Here is an 8683-nt window from a genome sequence, read left to right as displayed (position 1 = left end):
AATGAGAGAAGCAGCAGACACAGACACAGAAAGCTTTCAGACGCTTCGTGACTGTAGGCTCCCAACATGAGAATGAGAGAGAAAGCCATTCACTCCGGTCCTAGGAAAAGAGGCCTTCCCCTACTGCTCCTTGCTGGTCCCCAAGGCTGAATCACATCTCTGTCGTGTGACTCGCACTTTCACTTCCCACATGAGGGTTTTCGTGCCTTCATGCTATTCGATTCTAAAAACAGTGCGAGGTCCTGGAAGCAGCACCCACCTCTGCTCCTGTGAGGACATACGCTTGCTGTGCTCCGGTCACAGAGCAGATACACGAGAAAAATAAATAAATAAATAAATAAGTAAGTAAGTAAATAAGTAAATTTTTCTCATAATGTCTCTGCACTAACCACTATAAACAGTTTTATGTGTATTCTTCCAGTTTTTTTCCTAGGATATGCTAATCTGCATTTGCAATATTTTTTTTACATAAATACGATCATATCAAGGACCAGTTTGGCTCTTTATAATTCTTATTCCACGAATGCCATGTTCTTGTCATTTGCACAATTCCCTATTGCATTGTTTCTCTTTTATGTACTGATTTCTAAGAGTTTTTTGGGTTTTTCTTCACATTTTAAAGATATTTTCTTTAGTTTACTATTTGTATCACTGAATTTTTCCTAACTCATTTGTCTTTTCATCTTATTTATGGTGTTCTGTTCCATAACAGAGTTTAACATTTTTGTATAATTTGACATTGATTTTATTTTATTTTACTGCCTTCTGCACTTTGTATCCTGCATTTTTTAAACTTTTAAAAAATTTTTTTTTAAGATGTTGGGTGTAGGAGTTCATTAATTAACTAATTTTATTTTTTTGCTGTGTTGGGTCTTCGTTTCTGATCCAGGGCATTCTCTAGTTGTGGCAAACGGGGGCCACTCTTCATCGCAGTGCGTGGGTCTCTCACTATCGCGGCCTCTCTTTGTTGTGGTCCACAGGCCCAGACGCACTTGGCCATGCCTGAGCCACATGCCCATCCCTGGAATCAGAGGTGACGTCAACACTAACAAGACTAATGGCCGAGAGAAAAGGAAAGGGGAGATTTTCTAGGGTAACCTGAGGATACCAGTACCAAGAGAAGGGAAACGGATGCTGGGTGAAAAACCAAATGGATGTCCTCTGCAGTGGTGCAGACTTTTCATCAAATTGAAAATCCATTTCTAATGTTTCTTTTAAAAACCAAGACTGGGAAAGACACTTCTCGTAATAGAGCATGTGCCCTGCTACTGGCCCTCCCATCGGCTCCCATCCCCTGACTCTGGGCTTCCACATCCACTTCAGGGGGGTGTCCTCTGCCTAATCCTCCCACACAGACCTTTGCTGAATTAAAGTTTGTTAAGTAAGTGGTTTTAAAGGGAAAAGAATGGAGCAGACTATTATTTTCCAAAGGAAAATCATTTCAAAACTAATAATTCCTTATGAAAATATTTAAACAACATGGAGATCTAAAATCTAAATACTGAAAGGTTTCTTCCCTAATGCCCAGTGATGACACAGAAAGCAGGGGTGGCTCATTCCAGGTGGTGACTCTGCCTTTCCCCACATGGTCATATGGTCGGAATGTATTGAAAAACAGGAATATGCCATACCCAGAATTCTGCAATTTGCTTTCATCTCTTTCCATATTAGTTCCCAGCTATCTACTTTGCTCTGACGGCCGTATGGTACTCCACCAGGACGGACTTGCCATGATTTACTGAACGTTTCCCATGTTGATGTACATTCTACCAATTTTTCACAATGACAAACAATGCTGTAATTAACACTGTGGTCAATGCTGCCTTGTTCACATACACAAGAGTTTTTCTGTGATAGATTCCCAAAGGTGGGTCAAAGGATATGCATATCTTAATATTTAAGAGGAAATGCCAATCAAGTGTCCAGATAGATTTTACCACCACTCTAACAGTGTATATGAGTCTTTGTTTCTAACTATAGCCTTCACAAACACTGAAGATTTCAGCTAATTAAATTAATCCAAAGAAGATGTGGCACATATATACAATGGAATATTACTCAGCCATAAAAAGAAAGGAAGTTGAGATATCTGTAGTGAGGTGGATGGACCTAGAGTCTGTCATACAGAGTGAAGTAAGTCAGAAAGAGAAAAACAAATATGGTATGCTAACACATATATATGGAATCTAAGGAAAAAAAGTCATGAAAAACCTAGGGGTAAGACAGGAATAAAGACAAAGACCTACTAGAGAATGGACTTGAGGATATGGGGAGGGGGAAGGATAAGCTGTGACAAAGTGAGAGAGTGGCATGCACATATATACACTACCAAACGTAAAACAGATACCTAGTGGGAAGCAGCCGCATAGCACAGGGAGATCAGCTCAGTGCTCTGTGACCACCTAGAGGGGTGGGATAGGGAGGGTGGGCAGGAGGGAAACGCAAGAGGGAAGAGATATGGGAACAAATGTCTATGTATAACTGATTCAATTTGTTATAAAGCAGAAACTAACACACCATTGTAAAGCAATTATACTCCAAAAAAGATGTTAAAAAACATTAATCCTACACTGAGACCTGCTCTGGTCCCAAAAAGCAAATCTTAAAAAATTAAGACTCAGGGTCTTCCCTGGTGGCGCAGTGGTTGAGAGTCTGCCTGCCGATGCAGGGGATGTGGGTTCATGCCCCGTTCCAGGAATATCCCATATGCCGGGGAGCGCCTAGGCCCGTGAGCCATGGCCGGTGAGCCTGCACGTCCAGAGCCTGTGCTCCTCGAGGGGAGAGGCCACAACAGTGAGAGGCCCGCGTAACGCAAAAAACAAAAACATAAACAAAATAACTAAGACTCAAGAGGTTCAAACTGTTTCCAAGTAACTTAATAGGATCCCAGAACAAAGCTTAAGTTCAGGAAAAGAAAAACATCCAGCGCCCAAGGGAAATCTTACAATGCCTAGCATCCAATCTAAACTTACCGGGCATGCAAAGAAGCAGGAAACTCCAAACCGTTATGGCACAAATCAGTTAAAATGCGTCGGTTGGAAAGGAAGACGTAAATGTGCCTTTATTTACAGACAAAATGATTGTATATGTTGAAAGGCCAATGGGATTTTTAAAAAGACCCGTTACTATCAACTAGTGAGTTTAGCAAGGTTGCAGAATACAAGCTGTTTTAGAGGGAGCTTATCACCTCGCCCCAAACACTTAACCAACTGCCCCAGCACTTTTCTTTGCAGACCTGAAACAAGGTCGGCAAGCCACAAACTCTTACTTAGTATTCTGGCGTTATATGTGAATATAAAAATGTAACTATAGAACTAAGAAAATACTCCAAAATTAACACTGAATGGCAGGACACAATTTTCTTTTTGTTCCACTTCTTACATTGTCTTCAATTACGTGTGCTACTTGAATAGCTGAATCCCTGACCTCCCCTCCAACCTGAGCACAAATGTAAGAATATTAGGAGGTGCAGAAGCTCAAACTAAACTCAGACACAGAACAGCAGCTCAGTTGTATTTTCTGCAGTTAACATTTAATCACCAAACGAAATACGTGGACCCTGAGTGCCCAAGGGCCAGTACAGGCAAAAGACGAGGCCGCAACAAGTGGTGACCACTGAAGAAAGCAATGCCCTAGGGAAGGACGCCAAGGACACGACACATAAGTTAGGGTTAGCCCCGTGTGTCCTGCTGATGCTGCACAATAAAGGAGAGCACAAGGTGCTGCAAGATGTGAACCACCCAGGTAAGCTGGTCCACACAGAACATGATGGAACTTCGGAGTTGGCCAAAGTCTTCAGCAGTCAATCGGCTAAAAGGGAGGGAAAAATAAAATTCAAGTTCGTGCGGAGGAGCACGTCCCTCCCTGTGCCCACACACCGACAATCCCAGAGCAGCACACTGCTTTTTAGGCTTAACCCGCCCTTACAGCTCCACCGGGCCTGAGCCTGGCTCTGGCCACCTGCCACCAGCCCCTCCCTAGCCCCCTCCAGGACCCACATGACCAGGATGCGGCCCTCCACATCGAGCCCCTTCTGAATGGGCTCTGGGACTACAACGTATACAGTCAGCAACTGGTGGGCGATCTCCGCGTGCACGGCCGATGGGAAACGCACAGTAAGGGTGCTGGTGGAGATACGGTTAAGGCACCACCCACACTACTGATTTCGCCTGTGCCTCAGGCTTCCTCCTCACTGAGACCTGCCTTCACCCCCCCACACCCCGACTTCCCCGCCAGACCACCCCTTAGGCCGTCCACAACCTCCCACCCTATACACTGAGGCCACCCTGGACATCACCACCCCTACCCTCTGGTTTCCCTCAGGTTGGTTTACCCCACCACCATCCCGTCAGCCCAGACCACCCTTGGCCCATACTCTCCAGCCGCCTAGAATTCCCTCCTTCTACACTTCACACCCCACCGCCTGCAGCCCCTCCCCACAAACCACCTCCAGCCCAGTCCCTGGCCGCCCGGCCCACTGGGGCTCCTGCAAAAGGATACCACTGTAGCGCCTGCGGATCCGGACCTCCGGCCCCGGGTGCTGCGTCTCTACGTGGCCCTGCTGCACGGGCTGACCATTGGATCTGCACAAGGCCACCGGCTGCACCACCTGCCTCTCCAGCGACGCCAGGGTTGCCAGGGTCTCCAGGGTGGCCAGGATCAGCTGGGTCACCGGGGTCACCCTGGCCACCACATGCTGCTCCCACTGCAATGGCCCCGGCACCTGCGCCTTCATCTGCTGCCCTCATGGCTCCTTCACCATCTGCCTCAGGCTCCATCTAGAACCGCTTCCACGCTCCCTACGAGCTGGGGAAGAACAAAATGGTCGCTCACAAAACTCAACCCCCTCGTGCCCCCCGCAACTCGGGATTCCCAGAGCACCTGCGCAGACAGGCCCCTGGTAATGCCTCCTGACTCGTGATTGGTTCCCACCGACAGAGCCTGCAGGCTCTCCAGCCAATGGTGGCCCCCTTAAGAAGCTCCACACCGCAGAGCGCTGTGTAACCCCAATGAGCCTGCGCAGTCACCCGCATCTTCTGGTCCCTCTGACCCTCCTACCTCGGGCGAGGGCTCCCCGTAAGCGGCTTAGCCAGGAGGCCTCCAGGTGACGCTCCTCCCCTTAGTGTGGCCGGAGCTCCCCAGTGCGCATGTGCAAGCCGAGCCCCGCCCCACCTCCTAAGGCCTTTGGGCACGTCAGTTTCCCTGCATGTAAGGCGAGCCCCGTGCACTTCGAAGTCTGTGTCAGTGCCAGCCTGGCCACCTTCACATGTGACCAGCCTGCTGAGCGCACGTCCCTGTCATCGAGTTCTGGAAGGGAGTCGGGCACCTCTGGGCCAGGCCCGGCCAGCCCTCTGGCCTCCCACACGTAGCGCGAGTCTGCATGTGTGTGCGTGTGCACGAGTGCGTGTGTCGGGGCCCGGCCCTGTGGGGATGAGGCCAGGGATGCGGAGCAGGCCGTGCCTGCCCGACTGGGGAGGGAAGCGGGGAGCTGCTGCTGGGCCCGCTGGGGACGGCGTGGGGCCGGGCCGCCAGGGGCTCCAAGGCTCCGGGGGCACAGACTGCAGCGACTTCAGGCTGCTGGCTTGGCCCGGGCCGGCCAGGTGCATGGGGGAGACCGGCTGGACGCAAGGGCTGTGGCGGGGCAGGGTGGAGTGGGCGCCACCCCAGGACCACCCCCAGTCTCCTGGCCCTTTGCTGGCACAGCCCTCATGGGCCTTCCCTCCCCCAGGAACAAAGTTTTGCGGCTCTCCGGGGGCCTGGAGGTTCCGAGGGCCCTCAACTGGGAGGTGACCCTGTGTCTGCTGGCCTGCTGGGTGCTGGTCTACTTCTGTGTCTGGAAGGGGGTCAACAGGAAACGTACAGCCGGGGTGATGGCAGCGCTGGGGGCAGCACTGCCTGGGGGGCTGTGGGTGTCTGCCAGCGACCACTGCTGCCACGGGAGGAGACTGCACCAGGGCCAGAGCCCGAGGAGGGGCAGGGACTTCAGTCCGGGCCACTTGATCCCCACCCCCTGGCTGGAGAGTCCTCCCCACCCTGCGCCCCCAGGCCCGGCAGCCTTCTGACCCGAGTGGAGGTGGAGAGGCCCCGGCAGCGGCTTCCCCTTCCCTGGGGTGGGGGCATCCCTGGCTCGCCGTCCCTCCCTTCCACTTTCTCTCGGTTCTGGCTCTGCGTCAGCTTTTGACCTTCTCGGTCTGTCTCTCTCACCTGCCTGTCTGCCCTCGGGGACCCAGCAGGGAGCGTGGACCCATCCCTCTCTCAGGGGCTCCCTGTCAGGTTGTGGGGACAACTGTGTGAACAGAGACACAATAAGTCAGTGTGCCGATGGGAGGGAGGGAGACACAAAAGGGAAGAGATTTGGGAACATATGTATATGTATAACTGATACACTTTGTTATAAATCAGAAACTAACACACTATTGTAAAGCAATTATACTCCAATAAGAAGTAAAAAAAAAAAAAAAAAATTGGGAAAAGGGGAATGGGAAGAGGAAGGGACAAAGCCGGAGAGGATACAGGCTGGGTCACGTAGGACTTTTTAGGCCACTGTAAGGCTTTGTTTTCAACTCTGACAGGGAGCCCCTTGGAGGGTTTGGAACCGAGTAGAACAAAAACGATCAGAAATATCCATGTTGGCTTAAGCCAAAGGGAGAATTTCTGGGTCTGTGTAACTGAAATGTACAGAGGTAGTTCCTGTCTTCAGGAATGGCTGGATCCAGGACTCGGTTCTCTGAGGTCTGTCTTCTTGCTCTAGCTTCCCCTCTGTCCATTGCCAGCCTGCCTCCCCTTCAGTCCCAAAGGTGTCACTGGTTGGATGGGATTACCACGGCCGGAGGAAAGCAGTGCTCCGATTGGCCATGCCTGAGCCACATGCCCATCCCTGGAATCAGAGGTGACGTCAACACTAACAAGACTAATGGCCGAGAGAAAAGGAAAGGGGAGATTTTCTAGGGTAACCTGAGGATACCAGTACCAAGAGAAGGGAAACGGATGCTGGGTGAAAAACCAAATGGATGTCCTCTGCAGTGGTGCAGACTTTTCATCAAATTGAAAATCCATTTCTAATGTTTCTTTTAAAAACCAAGACTGGGAAAGACACTTCTCGTAATAGAGCATGTGCCCTGCTACTGGCCCTCCCATCGGCTCCCATCCCCTGACTCTGGGCTTCCACATCCACTTCAGGGGGGTGTCCTCTGCCTAATCCTCCCACACAGACCTTTGCTGAATTAAAGTTTGTTAAGTAAGTGGTTTTAAAGGGAAAAGAATGGAGCAGACTATTATTTTCCAAAGGAAAATCATTTCAAAACTAATAATTCCTTATGAAAATATTTAAACAACATGGAGATCTAAAATCTAAATACTGAAAGGTTTCTTCCCTAATGCCCAGTGATGACACAGAAAGCAGGGGTGGCTCATTCCAGGTGGTGACTCTGCCTTTCCCCACATGGTCATATGGTCGGAATGTATTGAAAAACAGGAATATGCCATACCCAGAATTCTGCAATTTGCTTTCATCTCTTTCCATATTAGTTCCCAGCTATCTACTTTGCTCTGACGGCCGTATGGTACTCCACCAGGACGGACTTGCCATGATTTACTGAACGTTTCCCATGTTGATGTACATTCTACTAATTTTTCACAATGACAAACAATGCTGTAATTAACACTGTGGTCAATGCTGCCTTGTTCACATACACAAGAGTTTTTCTGTGATAGATTCCCAAATGTGGGTCAAAGGATATGCATATCTTAGTATTTAAGAGGAAATGCCAATCAAGTGTCCAGATAGATTTTACCACCACTCTGATAGTGTATACGAGTCTTTGTTTCTAACTATAGCCTTCTCAAACACTGAAGATTTCAGTTAATTAAATTAATCCAAAGAAGATGTGGCACATATATACAATGGAATATTATCCATAAAAAGAAACAAAACTGAGTTATTTGTAGGGAGATGGATGGACCTAGAGTCTGTCATACAGAGTGAAGTAAGTCAGAAAGAGAAAACAAATACCATATGCTCACACATATATACGGAATCTAAGAAAAACAAAAGTCATGAAAAACCTAGGGGTAAGACGGGAATAAAGACACAGACCTACTAGAGAATGGACTTGAGGATATGGGGAGGGGGAAGGATAAGCTGTGACAAAGTGAGAGAGTGGCATGCGCATATATACACTACCAAACGTAAAACAGATACCTAGTGGGAAGCAGCCGCATAGCACAGGGAGATCAGCTTGGTGCTTTGTGACCGCCTGGAGGGGTGGGATAGGGAGGGTGGGAGGGAGGGAGACATAAGAGGGAAGAGATACGGGAACATATGTATATGTATAACTGATTCACTTTGTTATAAAGCAGAAACTAACACACCATTGTAAAGCAATTATACTCCAAAAAAGATGTTAAGAAACATTAATCCTACACTGAGACCTGCTCTGGTCCCAAAAAGCAAATCTTAAAAAATTAAGCCTCGGGGTCTTCCCTGGTGGTGCAGTGATTGAGAGTCCCCCTGCCGAAGCTGGGGACACGGGTTCGTGCCCCAGTCCGGGGAGATCCCCCATGCTATGGAGAGGCTGGGCCCGTGGGCCATGGCCACTGAGCCTGCGTGTCCGAAGCCTGTGCTCCGCAACAGGAGAGGCCACAACAGTGAGAGGCCTGCGTACCGCAAAAAAAAAAAAACGGA

The sequence above is a fragment of the Lipotes vexillifer genome, unplaced genomic scaffold, assembly GCF_000442215.2.
Source record: "Lipotes vexillifer unplaced genomic scaffold, Lipotes_vexillifer_v1.1 scaffold3096, whole genome shotgun sequence".
Classification (NCBI taxonomy): domain Eukaryota; kingdom Metazoa; phylum Chordata; class Mammalia; order Artiodactyla; family Lipotidae; genus Lipotes; species Lipotes vexillifer.
Note: the sequence above shows the minus strand (reverse complement) of the source record.